Here is an 18,725-nt window from a genome sequence, read left to right on the forward strand (position 1 = left end):
TGTGCTTTTGGTTTCCATATTTTTGTCCAACTGCTATAAGTTTCAGTAGAAACAGCTAGCATGTGGTAAGAAACTACTTCGATATTGGGCTTGTAGACGAAACTTGATGGTATCGATGAATTGAGAGATCTGACTCTTCTTCCGTACAATGTCTATTCAAAGTCTTTCCTGAGCGTAGTTACCAATACGAAGCGCTGCTCTGTTATTGTCAGACAGGAGAAGTAATTTATTAGAGCCAATAAACGCGGCTATTGCAGGTGGCAGGGCGCGTCCTTGGGAGATGCGAGATAGCGGCGTTCGGTTTCCCCGGCGCTCTTTGAATAGCGGCGGAATCTGTGGCGGGCATCGGCGTGTCCGCTGCCGCGGCCGCACGCGTCCTATCTGGCATCTCAGTGCGTAGTCCGCAGCCGATCCGCAGTGAAAGCCAATCTGCGCCGACGCCTTCAGCAGTCTAGCCGGCGCCCCCCTGGAACTCCCGGACAAAGGCGTGGCGTCTGGAACGGAACGGAGAGGAGCGGTGGCCTGTGCTAATGCTCTCACATGTTGGAACCCATCTCTGATCTCCCCCCCCCCCCCCACCTTTACGTTTCCCGCTTGGGGCAAATGACTATGTAATGGCCCATGACGTTCACCAAAACGTTACTCTCGATCTGGCGTTCGGCGCTCCACTTCATCTTCCTTCAGTGACGAATGAAAGTACTCTTTATCGTACACCAACAGCACCTGGTTATGGTTGCGTGTGACTTAAAATTTCTTTAACCTGTGGCATACATCCACCATCGTACCTAATCTGGTGAATTGTGTTACTGAGTGCTGCTTAAAAACGATAGTACCCGGTTCGACCAAGTGAGATGGTGCGACGGCTAAGGCACGGCAGAATATCCCTTCCGTTCGTCCTCGGAGGGTCCATGGCCGCCGCTGCCACAGTCCACGTACGCTTAGTGGTGGGCGACAGTTGTGATGAATTACATGAGGTATTGCTGCGCAGATGTACTCGGAAACATTTATTGGCGGACGCGGATGAATACTCTACACGGCCACACAATTCAAATAGTCTAAATAAATGTCATCAGCCTCGCTTTCAGCCACGAGCCTAGGGTTAAAAATATCATTTCTATACCAGTAACAAAGGCCTGTAGCAATCCAGGGGCCATCCTGGAATAATTACTCGCCCTTAAAATCAGGATAATCTCTGACCACGAACCGTTTACACGGTTATAGGTACATGAAACCGACTATGACGATCACAGAAGCCAGGGACACTGGCTACCGACCCTGCCACAAATAATTAGTTAAATCTGGACTTGCTTTCGGTAGGACAACTGTTTAAATTACCGACCAGTCATCCGGATATAAGCCTTCCTAGGCTTACCTAAACCACTCGAGGCAAATCCCACGATAGTTCCTTTGAAAAGAGCACGGTCGATTTCCTTCCTATCTTTCTCTAGTTCGGGCTTGTGCTCCATCTTTAATGAACTCATAGTCAGGGGGACGTTATATTCTGATCTCCTTTCCCATCGATTCGAATATTGCATCTAGAGTGATGCAGACTACCATTTCTGATCATTAAATTGCGCTTCTGAATTTAGTTCAAACATTTCTGCAAGTTGTAATATGATTCATTTTGAGTATCATCTGTCGGGACCCATCTAAGGTGAATGACCACGTGTATCTAGTAAGTAGGTAAATGTAGGGCTAGGATTAGTTGAAAGTATCCTGAGGAAGAGCTATTGGCCACATTACTTAGAACACTTTGCTTCAACCTCATCTTGTCCATCAGACTGGGACGCTTACCAAAGTGAAATGATGGAGAAGACAGAGGAGATACAGAATTTTCCTCAACCTTTAATCACTAGAAGACTCTACTAGAAAGATATGCAACTCGGGAAGGTATATTCTAGAACTACCGAGGGCATACGTTCCAAGAATAGTCGAGCAACTTGTGCTATGAAGTGAGAACAGTGTAGCGTGAACAAACCGTGACGTTTCCCAGAGGCATTCCATATAGTTGCGGGTCACCAAGGAGGAGCCTGATGGGCTAGTGGTGAAAAAAAGAAAGAAAAAAAGACCACTCGCCTCGAACCCTAAAGGTCACGAGATCGAATCCCGGTAGAAAAAAGGAAATTTTTCACTCTACCTTTAACCTACTGACAGTCGCAATACCTAATATAAGACCGCACTGAGCGGAACCACACTGCAGCAGATCGACGCGGTACGACACGATCAGATATTGCTTATGTGAAATGGAATGAGACAGAACGCACAACGCGGCAGCGGAACTGTGTTGCGCAAAGCTGCGAGGCAAAGTTGATCAACTGGCCAACTATGACGCGCCGTGCGGCTTCGCGTGGTTCCTTTGTTGCTAGTGCGGTATTGCAAGTGTCTCGACATTCCATGACGTTCAAATCGTAGCTCTTGTGACGTGAGAATCGAAAGTTTGTTTGGACGAGGAAAAGTTAATTGTATGTATAGGTGGATACGCAGAGTTGTATGACCTTCAAAATGAACATTATATGAATACAGTAGTATCAGAAAAGACAACTTTTGAAAAGAAATTGCCTAGGAAATGTGAGTAAATAGAATGTACAAATGGCTAAAAAGTACATTTTTTAAATTTTATGCACAGGCGAGTAGATCTTTATTTTTTATGACTACATGCTTATTATTACATTCCTTTACAGCTAATTTTCTCCTCGACAGCGTCCACTGTTTATCATGTCGTTTTGCCAGATCAATCTACCTTCCGGGAAGATAAAATAATCTTTGAATCCATCCTATATCTGGACAGTGTTATTTACCAAAATTGCCTCGTAATTATATTTCAGTCTCTTCATTGCCAAACAACACAGTATTGCGTCTGAGGAAATTGTGCAAGATGTAGCGCGAGGCAGTCAAAACTCTCTTGTCTGATAATTCTTTTGGATCTGGTATATTCAAAGTATTTGTTGTCAGTCTTGTCGCTAAATCTAACAGTCAAAAGATCCTCGCATTACTGTTCTTTCCAAGCTCACCAATGTCCACATAATAATAATTTATACTCTTCTTCCTCACATAACAAGGAAATTAATCTCACGTCCATGTCATTTTCGTCTATTTTGTTCGGACGTTGCCGAACGACGTACACACAAAATTTTCTGTGTGCATTAAATAGAGACGCGCCGTGACGCGCCGCTCTGCTGCAGTGCAGTTCCGCTCGGTGTGCTGTCTTACCTTTAAAGCTCACATTTTCTATTGTCAAGACAGCAGAATAAGTAATGGCTAGTTGATTGCGGGCTTCCATGAGGAGGTAAGCACGTAAGACAACAGCACCAGCGCAGAGGAACCGAACGGAGAATACATCCAGGGAAGAGAAGTTCAGTAATTTCTAACTGAGACATTGAATACACCCGCTTGTCTAACTACCACTGCGATTTCAGGAGCTGTCATACCCCGACAATGGGCGAACCCGCCATCATGTTCAGTATCCTAGATTTGAGTATGCACCATTGCAGTATTTTCTGAATACTGAGAAGCGAACCCTCCCTCCTGTGTGTTTGTAACACCGTATCTTTGTTGATGAGCTGCTTGCTCTGGGTTACACGATCATGACCAAACAGAAAAATCGAAACTATGGTCTTGTAGACAGACGGAAGAGAAAGAGAACATTCAACATCTTACTGACAGTTTCTTAAAAGCAATGAATGAATAAATATATCTTTAGTAAAGCTGGCGGACAAGACGTATTTTACTTCATCCTCCAGAGACATCATGTCACGCATTGATGCTGATAATAAAAACAATTATGGCGAGTCGCACTGACAGTGATTTTTAACGAACAATCTGCAAATAGTAAAGGAATGGGTCAAATGGTACTTACACATTTTTAAGAACTGCTTTATGCAGTACACAGCTGTAACGGTATATTTTTGTCGAGACGATCGATTTCAGTCTAGGATCAGACCATTATCTGGTCCATAAACCATCTCAGCTATGCATTTGCATAATCCTGATCCTAGACTGAAATCGATCCTCTCGAGTAAAATATACTGTTATAGCAGTGTATTTCATAATCCAGTTCCTAATATCAAATAAAACTGTAGAACACCATATCTATAAAATATTTATACATTTTTTCATGATACTCGCCATCACTTTGAATGGACAATTGTGTTGCGGACCAGTAGCTGTGAAGTATTATCATTGACGAAACTCTGAAGCTTGAATCCGGAATCAGCGCCGGTCACAGCGGAAGTAAAATTGCGTACGAAGATTTAAGTTTGGTAGTGACTGGCACAATTCAAAGGTCAATGTAGATTTGGGTTTTGAAACTCCACCTTCTCGAAAACACAATGTATTTCTTTTCCTATTTACCCTGACATGTTTCAACACTTATGTTTTATCTTCCTTGGATCTGTAAAATATCATACGAATTCCGCGATTATTTGTCTATTTTAGGTCTAGAAAATATAACATGTGCATGTGCATTTTATTTATTAAAATATAACATGTGCATTTTTCACCTGAAAAAAACATTAATTATAAAAATGAAGTTCTGCAAGTCGGCTTCTTTTTATGCATCTTATCGTATGACTGCAAGTCATTTGCAAAGCAGTCGTAAAGAAGTTCCCTGTTTTTGAAAATTCTTTTCGTGGGTAATGCTTGGCCGGCCAATGTGACCGAGCGGTTCTAGACGCTTCAGTCCGGAACCCCGCTGCTGCTACCGCTGCAGGTTCGAATCCTGCCTCGGGCACGGATGTGTGTGATGTCCTTAGGTTAGTTATGTTTAAGTAGTTCTAAGTCTAGGGGAATGATGACCTCAGATATTAAGTCCTATAGTGCTTAGAGCCATTTGTACTATTTGGTAATGTTTGTGTATGTCCTGTACTTACGTTTTCGGTCCAGTTGTTCATCTTTGGAATGTTTTCTTTATGTGTATGTGTATGTATGTATGTATGTGTGTCTGTGTGTGTGTTTGTATGTGCGTGTGTGTGTGCTCTGGCCTAAGATATAAAAACAAACATGAAATTTGTTAGATATCTTACAGAAACAAAGTGAGACCAATGAAAGATGACACGTTACTGTCGGAAGATGCTTGGGTAAACAGAAAAAGAAGTATATAGCGTTTTACAGAACGTGGAGTTTAAGAATCCAAATTTACGTCGCAGACAAGGAAAATAAAGTCAACAACAGCTTCCAACGCCAGCAAATTAATACAGATGATGAAGGTACTTTTGGCAACAGTAAAATAAGTTATAGTTTCTTAATAAAATTCGGACGTCTTTTGACAAAGAGATGTATACTGGGTAATTCTGAACAGTGGGGAATAGCCGCGAGAAACGATCCCTGAGAAGATACGGAACAAACAGTGTCGTCTACTGGAATATGCAATACAGGATATTAATAAAAAGGCCTCCACATAAAAACTGTACAGTTCTGGACATGCGTCCGCAGCAAGTTTCTCCCAGTGATTATATAACTTTCTATTAAATGCTGTGGATGTGTAGTTATATCAGCTATGTGCCACAAAAATAAGTTAGTACGTAGGACTGCAACGGCTTTTATTTAGACTAGAGGCTGACCACTATGACAACAACTATAAATGACATCGCTACTGTCAGCACGTACGTGATTTATTCGCAGTGCCAGTTTTAGTAATATAAGAATATCGAATTCCTCCTCTGCTGCAGTTAAGCCGGCACTCTCGACGAGTGCTCCTAGGCGCCGGGCGGCTGGTGCGCCTGCTATTCCGTGCGCATTCCGGCCCCCTCTGCGTCCGGCGATAGCGTCAGGTCGGCAAAGGCGGTGTCCCGTTTATTAATGATAGTCATTGGACGCGAGGCGCGGCCATTCCAGAGGGTGAGGCGGGGTGCGCTGGCGGCAATTTGTTTCCCGCGCTAGCTGGACCTGAAGCTGGAACGGACGCGGCAAAAAGCGTGTCTCGCTGGAATGGTGCCGACGGCGCCGTAAAGCCACCCCCCAGCCATTCCCAGACTTTATGTGCTCCGCGAATTCCTGGCCCCGCATTCGGCAGTGCGCTAATTTCCCTTTTGTTGTCTGCTAGTTTTTCGCTCTTCTCGCCCTAGCTGACCGCTCGCTGCATATGGCGGACCCCGGCCATTAGGCGTTTCGTTCCGTGGTAGCTCCACCGCCGCTTCGGACTTCTCGCGAATTTCGGCCGCACCGCCGCGAAAACCATTTCTTTGAGTTACGCCGACAGCGCTGTCAGGGAAAAACTTGCAGCGTTTTAAGGTGTCTTGTGGCTAGGCACATGTTTTCTCCTTTTAGTTTTCTTCGCCGTCTGTAGTTCCCCAATTCCCTTTGTTCGCCATAGAGAGCAACGACGACGCGTGGGAATACGGAGGAACTTCCCTGCAGTGGCGGTTCCGATTGCTGGAGTTCTGGTATTCGCTTTGGCTCGCAACTTAAGACTGTCTTAAAGCGAAAAGAAACTATTTCTTCTCCAAGTCACTGTATAACACGAACCAATGAATCTTATCACCATTTCGTCACGAATATTTTGAGAAAAGTGGCTGTAAAAGAAGATACAGGACGATTTAAACAATGTTGATAGCAAAGTCACTCGGTGTCTGAAATGGTAAACTATCAGACTGTGAGTCCCACGATCTCAGGTTGTGTTCCTCATCATTCGTAGGATTTTTATCAGTCACCTCTTCCTTCACCTCTTCCATTGTTTTTTATTGTCCGCCTATAACTGAGCGGATAAAGCAGTTCAAAGATCGCAGGAAGGAACGACATACCACGTCCACTAAGAACATATCTAGGGAAGCACTGAGGTGCTTAAATCAACACTGCAGGTGTATGACTGCATTACTTATCTTTTATCCCCTAATTCCAATGTTATTTATAATCCGTCTGGATTGCAAAACATGTTTATTCACATGACCGGTTTCGGTTCCTCTAGAACCATCTTCAGATCTGCAATTTCGGTTACAGCACCTGTCCATACACAGCAACCGTCACATGCTGCGTCACATTTCTTTTTTTTATGTGACGCAGCATGTGAAGATTGCTGTGTATGGACGGGTTACTCCTGTAACCGAAATTGCAGATCTGAAGATGGTTCTAGAGGAACCGAAACCGGTCATGTGAATAAACAATTTTTGCAATCCAGACGGATTATAAATAACATTGGAAATACCAGTGATTGCGGTTATCCCATCAGACATTATCTCTGTTTTTGCAAAATATCCCCCAATTGTATGAAAATTCTAGATATTATCGTCTTGTGTTCTGTTCTATGGGCATATCATTTATATAATTTTACATTATCTTGGAGCTTGCTATCTATTTTATTCAGATACGTTTCTTCTTAAAATTGTCTTGAGCGTACCAAATACGATGATAAAGATAAACTTTATAATTATATTCAGTGCGAACAATTTATAACAAAAACACAATTGGACAGATATTACGCAGCAGTTCCATTACCTTGTCTTCTCGGTACCGTGTGATATGGTGCAGTGGTGACACACTGGATTTGTATTTCAGAGAACGACGGTTCAAATCCCCGGCCTGCGATTACTTAGATTTTCCGTAGTTTCCCTAAATCTTTTAAGGAAAATGACGGAATGGTTCACTCCACTCAGTAGGACACGTCCAATTTCCTTTCGTCATCCTTCCCCAGTCCTAGACTGTTCTCTGTCTCTGATGATCTTGTTGTCGATTGGACCCTAACTTCCATCTTTCTTAACTCCTGCGTCATTCCTTTTGTTTTGCATTATGATGAATCTGTCGTAATGTTGGCAGTTAGCTGGAATTTTTTTCTTTGACTTCTCTTGCTTCTAAAGCATCCGTTATTACATAGTGTGTCCTCAATGAACGCACCAGCCATTTTCCTAATCGTCGTTCTCATCAGTAACTTCACAGTAATCATCCTTCTTAGTACCTCCAGATTGCTTATCTTTTTCTTTCCAGTTTATACTTTGCCTTCTTCCGGAGCCACATTTTGAAGATTGCCCAGATTCCCTCTTCAGGTTTTCGCAGAGTCGACGATTCAGCTCCACACATAACGATATTCCACACGAAACGGGTCATCGACATTATCCGAGGTCAACATAAACTGTGAACCCAAACAAAACGTCCTCCTTTCACCTTTTGGACTTGGAGATGGATTGTAGTTTAGTTTATAGGGATCAATAAGAGATTTCTGTCAAGTAATAGTACACAAAGTGATTGTGGGACGGAAGGCTTCGTTACAAGAAAATCTGCCGACATGCACGCGAGCACTGGCTCTGATAAGCTCCACGGAAACTTGGTCTTTCCAAATAAAAATTCTTTTCGATATTAACAGGAGGATACCGGACTGAGAAATTAAGCATCTCGCTTGCAGTTTAACTAAGTCTACTCTCAGTCGTGAAAAGTAATTTTTAATATAATCTTGGTAATTATAAGAACAAAGATCGAAGAAAACACTATCCCTTCTCCTTCGTTTTGAGTTAAGAAGTCAGGAGCTGTTGGATTTTTCCCTCTGGTATTACGTAACAATATCGTAAACCATCGAACCTCAAGTCCACAAATTTCCATTGGTCGTGCATTACTCGCTTATTTGTATTTTTCCGCAATACAAATGCACCAGTCTCTATCGTTTCCATAATGGCATTGCTTGCAGTCACCAAAAAGGGAAAACTACCAGCTACAGACATATATCTGTACAGAGCCTGACGGAAACACGGAGGTGGCTGCGAGAGGACGCGGTTGTCAGCAAGAACATTTCATGTTTGCGATGCTCGCAGGAACGTTTCATTTTTGCGTTGTTCGCGCAGGTACACTCCGGAAAATTATCTTTTCTTTACATGCATGCAGTCAAACACAATACATATCGAATTAACATAAGTACAGCTGTTTTCAGACTAAAGTGTTTTACGATATTTTTGTTCTGTAAGGTTTCACAGCAAAACCAGTGATAAACCAGGGAGTGTTCACTTTTTGTAGTACTGTGAAAAACAGTTCATTATAGATTCGATGAATTTTTTAATGATGAAGTGTGTTCTCGGAATACCACTGATAAAACGATACATTGTTCACTTTTTGTGGCACTCAGAAAAACAGTTAGTACTATTACTATTGCAAGAGTCCAACACCCCTTTACCTTGTGGACCGTATGGTTTGGTTCATAGGAGGTGACAAGTAGGCTTTGTTTGCTGTCACTGTTGGCGAACACACTCGCTTCAATGACAGCAACTCTCAAACTCCTTGAATATCATCTCTCATCTTCTGTATTACTTTCGCTGACGATTATTCCGGCATTGGATACAGTCACATCAAGAAAATGCGACATTATGCGGTGCCTCCATTTCACGTTCATTGCCACTGTCGGATGTTACTGGCTTCTGATGACTTAATGATTCATCCAGTAGCTGACATAGCATGTCATTGATCAGGTCAGCAGCACTCACACTTCATGATTCTATCGCGCAGAACAGGAGATGCCTCCTCCCTTACTTTCCAGTTGTTACAGACTGAAAGCTCACATGATTACTTTTTTGGCGCCTAACTCTTGTTACATTAGTAGCTTGCGGTACACAAAACATAATTTTAAAGAAACATCACCGCTGAACGTCAACAAAACTGAAGTTCTCTGCACTATACTATCACAAATAAGGAACACCTTCAGGCAATGGAGCCCACAAAAATCAGGAGCTGAGGCGGTAATCACAAAGCGAGGAAAGTGGGAATTGTATACCGTTCAATGTAGGAGGCAGGGCTGTATTTAAGGTCTGTAAACCCTTAGGCTGCATAGGAGATATGGGCACTGCTGGAGCAAATCTTGTGCAAAGAAACCCACAGCAACAGCAGATTTTCGAATTGCAACACAATAACGCCAACAACAACAAGGAGTTAAATGTGAAATATATACTTACTGCTTAGGCGTATTTGTAGATATGGCGCTTACCACTTCGTCATCTCCAAATTTCTGAGGATGACATGTGAAACTGTATAATCACTGCTCTCTGGAACAACAGATGAACTTGCTTCTGCCTGCATTTAATCTGTCATAATCATGTCTAGAACTACCGAATTCTTCTTTTCCTTCGTCCCCCTTTTTTTGGAACTCTTTCATTTTTATTTTACGGTAGTGTATAGTAATAGATTACGGTCACGAAAAAAATATAAGGAACGCCTTATTACAGTGATAACTTTACTTTGCTGTCACATTGTTGTTATTAGCCTACAATGACGAGTGTAGGCGTGATAATGCTGTAATTGTGCTGTTCACAAATTTTTTGGAGTTCTTTCCTGTAGATCGTAGTATAATTATTACGTCTAAATAAATATTCTTTATAAAAATAAATTTGTATATTTTACAAAAATACTTTGGAATTTTTTAAACGCATGTCTTTCTATGATGTATGAATTTCCCACGTTAGCGCCAACGATGGATGAGTGACGTAGATGTGACGTCACGAGTCTGTAAGCTACTTTTCAGACGCTACAGATGTTAAGACTTACTGTAACATTCCCGCAACATCTCATTAACGAATGAAGTTACCTGAAAACTGTTTTCAGAGCTTCAAGAGCTCAAGAATCTGCGTCTGGCGTCAGGAAGTAAAAAATGTTGTGCCTGCTGGTTTCGATGAAATGACACGTGGAAGAAATCTCCTTTCCACGATATCGAAGTCACTACAAACTACCAAAACTCCCCTAATCATAATTTTGAAAGTTTTAGCAATTTTATCAACTGAAGTGCCACACGTAAATGCTGGCCCAATTCATATCAGCTGTCCAGTAAGCATGTACAATGCAACTATGTTCACATTTTCACAATCAAACGGGGCCCTCAAAACAGCCTTAAAACAGACATATCTTTTATTTTAAATTTTTGTAGTGTGGGTTCCCCAGCTGCAGCCTATAGAAAAGCGAAAATCTCTTATACAGCAATCAACAGCATGTTATTCTCAAGGGAGAGAAATCTTCAGACGTAAAAGTAGCTTCGGACATACCCCAAGGGCCCGTAACGGGTCCGTTGCTTTTCGCACTATATGTAAATGACCTAATAGAAAACGGTCGGAATTCCTTGAGGCTATTCATGCTATTGTATTCAGAGAGGTCACAACGCTATGAAATTGTATCGAAATTTAGGAAGGCCTGAATGGATCGACGCTTGTTGCAGGAATTGGGAATTGACCCTGAACATAAACAGATGTAACGTTTTGTGTGTAAACACGGTATGATAACAGGATTGAGAAGCAGACACTGGAAGCAGTCACATCCAAAACATATTTAGGAGGAAGTTGTGCATACGAAGTGATTTAAGTGAAACGACTATATAAAACTAATCCCAAATAAGCAGATGCCAGACTGAGACTCACTGGAAAAAATCCGCAGGAAATGTAGTCCACCCACAAACGAAATCGCTTATAAAAAACTCGTTTGACCAATACATGAATACTGCTCGTCACTCTGGGAACCGTAGCAGATAGGATTCATATTTATTCATTTGTTTTTCATAATTACAACCTATTACCTAAAAGCTGAAATAGCCTACACAAATCACATTTTCTTGGATAATAACAAATCTGTGTATTATTTATCTCCGGTACTTAACAAAATAAAAAAACTAATATTACAGAAACGCTAATACTACAACTAGTTCTAGTACTACAAAACTACAATAGAACCCTTAACCAGTTACCCAACTACCACTTTTAGCGAGATTGACAGAGGAATTACAGAAGATCCAAAGAAGAGCAGCACGTTTCCTTACCAGTTAATTTAGTAAGCGTAAAAGCGTCAGATGCTCAGCCAACTCCAGTGTCAGACGCTGCAGGAGAGGTGCTCTGCATCACTATGCGTTATACTGTTAAAATTCTAACAGTGTAGCTTCCCAGTAGAGCCAACGAATATGTTGCTTACCTCTACGTATATCTCGCGAAAAGACTTTGGAAGCAAAATTAGAGGGACTGGAGCTCACGCGGCGGCTTACCAACAATTGCTGAAATCGCGAACAATTCGTATCTTGAACTGGAAAAGGGGAGAGTGACAGTAGTACACAAAGAACCCTCCTCCATACACCTGAAGATGGCTTCCAGAATATAGATGCAGACTTGAAGCGAATGCGACCCTGACGGAATGATTGCTAGAGGCCAATAGCTACTGGTAAACGCCGTAGTTCCTGTTTTACACCAGCGGTAAGGTACTGAGTCGGTCCATAGAAGGTAGTGTCACACTGTATTCCTTTCCCCAGCGTCTATTCCGACTAGTACGATGTCCAACCAGTCATAATTTGGCAAAGTTTATTTAATTTTTAACTTTGTGGCCGGATGCTCTTCCTACCGCCACAGTCGTCAAGGTAATTCGTAGGACGAAGCCATCTGCGCCATTTGTCTGCGAATCGAGCAAACTTTCTTTTGTGTGTTACCATATTTTAATAGTGTTTCGTATTTGGGAACCAGTCCTGCATTTGCCTAAAAGAGCGTGGGAAACGGCCTAAAAATCACGGATTGACAGGTGTAACACCCAACGGTCGTTAATCCGCCGCTTACGTTCAATGCAAAAGTCGCTCACCTTACGCCGTGGGCGTGGTTAAAGGTGGTTTCGGCCAGTACCAGCAGGTAAAGAAAGGTTTACGGGGTGTAGCTCTTGGAGCAGTGGTCGTCAGACTGCGGTCCGACGGCAGCATGCGTCCCGAATCAAGTGTACGCACGACCCACGGCTCTCAGTCAAATTTTATAATAATATTCTCCTCGCAATTACCAGCAGTATCCAAAACCGTCAACTAACGTTGAGAGGTTATTAAGAGCGCATTTTTCTTGCTTAGTAACAAACAAAAATATGGTTCAAATGGCTCTGAGCACTATGGGACTTAACTTCTAAGGTAATCAGTCCCCCTAGAACTTAGAACTACTTAAACCTAACTAACGTAAGGACATCACACACATCCATGCCCGAGGCAGTATTCGAACCTGCGACCGTAGCGGTCGCGCGGTTCCAGGCTGTAGCGCCTAGAGCCGCTCTGCCACTCCGGCCGTCTAAACAAAAATACTTACAGTAATATTTTAACATGTACTTAATTTTGATTGGCGTTGGTGACAGGCCGTGAGCTAAATAAAGTTTGCAGCTTATGTCAGGGGTGGAGTGGTGTGTAGCGCGGCCACAGCGGGGTTAATAGAAGTAGGAGGGGGAATTTTTTTCTTGTTTGTCTTCCAATTTTGACAACTCAGAAGCGTGCCAAATTAGCACCGATAAGCTGCTATGGTATAAATGTCAAACGGAAGTAAGGTGGACGCGTAAATTCGCATTACAGAGATGATCATCTTCAAATGTGGTAATGTTTGTACCAAGTAATATGAAATGAAATTAAGGCTGTTGTAATACAACACAATGAGTAAAAGAAAAAGAAAAATATTCAAAACATTTCATATACATTCGTGATCGTGTTTCATAATACAATTACTGTTCTTAATATAACATACTTATATATGTAGGTTACCAATTAATAGTGAGATCGGTAGGGGCAGGTGTGGTAAAGTGACCAGGACGAGAAAAGTGGCCACTGCACATTTTTTTGCTCCGAATATCGCTGCTGCCTACCGAGAAGTGATCAGACTAGTTCCAGCATACGTTGCCAGTGTTGTCAGTGAGTATCACATAGGAAGCCTGTTTTGTTGTTTGTTAGTAAAAACATTTTTTGTTACTGAAGCGTCTGATGTAAGTCTTGTTACCTGCCATGTACGGAGAGACATAATGCTTCCAATATCAGTGTCTACATAACATCTTTTGGCCTACAAATATAATTCCTTGTTATTTATTTCAGCCTGATAATTTCTTCTATGGATCGGGACAAGTGGCCACATTACTCGTCGGGAAAAGGGGCCAACTTGTTTGCCGAAATTGAGAGTTACTTTTAAAAAAAACGCGCATAATACAGCATGTAAAACTGACTTCTAAACTCTTGTATCGAGACAATTTTGAATTATTTAAGTTATATTACTTAAAACAGTCGCTGTTTTGCTATATTTGGCCTAATACAAAAGTCTGATTGAGAAAGGTCTGTGGCAACCGCCTGGTATTGTTTCAGATAGTAGGGCGCGAATACGCCTAGAAAATGTGCCCCGAAATGAGAAAAAAAATATGAGATCATGTTGCGACGGCACTGGCCACAGTATCCGCTTAGGTACGGAAAGTTGACCACCATGTAAGCCTTCGGAAAATGCAAGTAAAAAAAAAAAAAAATTTCAAATGTGTGTGAATTCCTAAGCGACCAAAGTGCAAAGGTCATCGGTCCCTAGACTTACACACTACTTAAACTAACTTATGCTAAGAACAACACACACACTCATGCCCGAGGAAGGACTCGAACCTCCGGCGGAACGGGCCGCTCACTAGGTGACGTGGTGCCTCAGACCGCCTTGCCACTCCGCGCGGCAAAATGCATGTCGCTCCAGTATATTATTTTCCCTTTAACTTAAAAATATTTGCTCTGATACCTTATACGAGTACTACGTACATTCAAAATATGTAAGTGGTAACCTTCCATCAGTAACCATGATTGGGTGAAAACTGAATTGCTCTTTGCGTGGTCACCTTACCGATCCCTTCCCAAGCCCCCTTCCCTCTGTGGCCCGAAGTGCCGCTTTAACGTAGCAGGTCAAATAGCTGCAATAAATTGTGGATTTCCATTAACCTTAACCATGGTTTCAACGGATTTAAACCCGTCTTCTTCAGAGGGACAAGAAACAAACTTCACCTTAGCAAACAGCCAGTTAGTAAAGATATCTAACGTCTCCACATGACGTGTGTCTCCAATATTCTGTACATACATTTGTAAGAGTTAAGATTCCTAACATCAAAGGCTTGTCACATCAATCACATAAATTGCCAGACCATGTTAAGAGCTACATGCCGACTCGGCATGTTAGATTGCTATTTGCTTATGTAAAGTTTGTTTCTTGTCCTTCTGAGGAAGACTAGTTTAAATCCGTTGAAACCGAGATCAAGGTTAATTGGAAACCACCATTTATTGCAAGTGGTTGGCTGTCTTATTCGCCAACTATTCTGCAACCGTTGCTGAAGTGCAGCCACGTTCAAAATATTGTCTCTCTACAACGTCAATATTGGCTCGTAAGGAAAAGGCTTGCCGACCACTGTGTCGGAGACTGCGTGGCAACCAGCGCGCCTCGGACAGCAGCCAGCCAGCCCGTGTCTGGTTTCAGCGCCGGCGAAGCCCCACTGCGGCGGACAGCGCAGGCTGCTGCGGCTGCGGCGTCGCGCGCCGTTCAGCGCGGCCGGTTCCTAATTGGCGGCTGGGCCGGCGCTAGGCCGCTCTCTTCCTGCCGCTTGCGCTCCCCAGTAATTACCAGCCCGGCGCGCGACCGTGCTGTGTCGTGATTCATCGGCCGCGCTGTGGACAGTAATCAGCGCACACAGACTCCGATTGTTGCGGCTTCCTCAGACCGAACTGGCGGGTCAGATACTGGCCGGTGCTTTCTCATCCTGACACTTGTATACGGCACAAATCTTACGCTCTTAATGTTATCTCTCACGGTGGCCTTTGATCCGAACGGCACTTTGATAGATGGTTGCTACGTACATGGCAGAAAACAGTTCGCCTGTGTTCGATATAATGCGAAGCGTCGCCTGCTACTAGTCAAAAGCGCTATAAATAGTGAAGGAATGAAGTTTAGAGCTTAACGATCCGTCGACAACGATATCATTAGTGACAGAGCAAAAGTTCGGATTGCGGGAGAAAAAACGCTTCACTCTTAAAGGAAATGTCGAGGCATTTCCTTTAAGCGTGATAGGACAGCAACAAACGACCCAAATCTGGATAGCCGAGAAAGGATTTGAAACGCTCCCTCCCAAATGCGTCTCATCACTCACTCACTTTCGCCGATGGAGTAACTAGGACATGGTAACCCGCCGTAGGCGTCGTATGACGGGCGAAAAAGATCAGAAAGGGGAAAAGAAGAGGGGAAGAGGGATGGCGAAGTAAGAGAAGGGAGACAAAAAAGAAAGGCATGGATTGGAGGCCACTGAAATGGTGGAGCGGCAGAAGTGTATGAAAGGATTCGGGTTGCACTGTGTTCAGGAACTGTTCCATCATACCCACGTCTCCCCGATGCAGATACGCTTGTTTCCTCTTTTCGGCTTCTAAGTCAGGCCAATACAACGAAAGTATTAAGAGTATACAGGGTGTTCAAGAAATGTTGCGAACAAACTTCGAGGGGTTGTAAACGGTGACTTGAGGAACAAATCGAGGATAAGAATCCGTTTACGCTACAGAGTGTCGAAGTTACAGGCGACAGGATCTACCACTAGGCAGCTGACGGACCGTGGGCGGAACGTCTCGCAATGTTGTCTGTTATCCAGTGATCGTGACTGACTGCCACGAAAGCCAGTGAAGAAGATGGAGGCAGCTGCTGCGTACAAAGGCCTTGTCTCCTATGAATGCGACGCTGTGTTGCCTCGGTGGATGACGGTGTAACATCCCCACAAAATTCTTTCTATTTAAACTCCCCACAAAATTCATTCACATTTAGTGTAACCTCAAAACAGAAAAATTCCTAAACCTCTCGACAGTAAAAATTATAATTATGTCGTTCACATTCAGTGTAACGTCCCAACAAAAAAAAAATATTCAGTAACCTGGTAATAATACAATGTAACTAACCTCTCAATTAAATTGTCGCTCACTTATAACTTTTCAATAATTGACTGTGAATTTAACCTGGTAAATTTTGGACGTCAGGAGTGCTGCGTCATGGCCCTGAAAGATCATTCTGAATAACAAGAGAAAAATTCTTACCTCAATGAAGTCGTTGGATAACGCATATATATCTGCTCTTACAATAAATTTTTCTGACACAGCCCTGTGCAATACTGGCCGGTAGATTTGTCAATTATGAAAGGAAGCAACTGATTTTTCTTTTGCAACAATCGGGATGATCATGGATTGGAGAAATTAGTAAATTCTTTAAATTGAAATGAATGGTTGTTAAAAATTACTTTATATGAGAAAGATTATTATTAGGACATTTTTAAAACATTTACATGGGACTTGAGATAACATTACTACATATGCGCGAGGCTGCTTTTTACCTTATACAATAATACTCAGGCTCTGGCATCGCTGCACCGCGACCGGCCCAGCCAACATGATACACCAGACCAGACCAGAGCAGACTGCAGACTAGCCACAACTTACTCCTACAGCTACACAGTTCCTACTGCAGTCAACACTGCTCTCTGGTCAGCGATTCTCTTATACCTTGCATATCGCAGGCAGCGCATGAGCAATACATCGAAATTACATCTGCTCGGACCTCTTACAACGGTTACGGACACGGATTTCCATCTGCAATTTACTTTATCTTACATATACCGCAAAACATTGGAGGTTTTAGAGAGTTCCAGGAGAAAACTAAACTGCAGATGGAAACTTGCGTCCGAAACCATCATTCACCAATGCAAAACACCATCGCTTTCCTAGGAGAGAAGATCTGTCAAGGAAGCCGATCACTGAATAACAAACAACACTCAGAGACGTTCCCTCTACGCCGAAGGGCTGCCTTGTGACAGGAACTTCAACTTTCTGCAGCGGGCACAGAGTCCTATCCTCGATTTGTTCCTCAAGACACCGCCTACAACCCCTCGAAGTCTGTCGCAACATTTATGGTACGCCCTGTACATTACAGTAGTTGTTTTGTACGTTACGGTTCAAATGGTTCAAATGGCTCTGAGCACTATGGGACTTAACATCGGAGGTCATCAGTCCCCTAGAACTTAGAACTACTTAAAACTAACTAACCTAAGGACATCACACACATCCATGCCCGAAGGAGGATTCGAACCTGCGACCGTAGCGGTCGCGCGGTTCCAGTCTGAAGCGCCTAGAACCGCTCGGCCACACCGGCCGGCTATGTAAGTTACGGCTTTGCGTTGAGCTACACTGGAGCAATGAAAAAGCAATCGCATTGTTCTTGCAAGTAGTGCGACTTCGGACTATGTGCTTTCAATTCTATTATACAAAACATAGTTATTGAAATGTGTATCTCCTACTTTAAACGTCCCGTTGCTCTCAGTAAACAAAGGAATGGGCTAAGCGACGATGAGCAGTATAGACAGATGGGGAGATGCCGGATGACTGCAGGGGGTGAACCCAAAGTCGAAGGTTGCTGTGGCCGCCTATTAGCCTAGGCACACCTCTTATTCCGACTGCTGGATGTATTTATCCTCACTGTCTCGTCTGGGATTCACAGTGTTGTTCGAAATGCCCCCGAAACCTTTCATTACACGCGTTATCCGACAAAAATGGTCATGTATACAACGGTATCTTCATCAGATACCAAACAGGTTCAAATACGGGATGTTACAGGTACAAGTGAAAGTATTTCTATTTGTGACTGATGATAGTGTACTGAACAACATACATCATTGTTTACTTCATATGCATAATAATGATTATCGCTATTAGGAATAGTAAGTTTTTAGGTTGATTAGTACCCCCAAGTACATGCGGCAAGAGCAAGCCGTTAATGTTTATTTTTCCCTGGGCAGCAGGTCAGGTGCTGAAAGTGTAACGTATGGACGCAAAACAGTTAGTCTATACTGACAGGCGAAGTCCACTCAGTGGTGTAGTTACAGCCATGCTGAAAACGTCAGGTTCTGAAATTTGTGACGTGTTTGAGGAAAGACTGTCCAACGCAGAGAAAAAACAACCAACACACTGATGTGTGCTCATACTAAGGTACCGCCTGTAAAAGTATCTGCACTTATATCCATCATAC

The sequence above is a fragment of the Schistocerca serialis genome, chromosome 5 (genome assembly GCF_023864345.2).
Source record: "Schistocerca serialis cubense isolate TAMUIC-IGC-003099 chromosome 5, iqSchSeri2.2, whole genome shotgun sequence".
NCBI lineage: Eukaryota > Metazoa > Arthropoda > Insecta > Orthoptera > Acrididae > Schistocerca > Schistocerca serialis.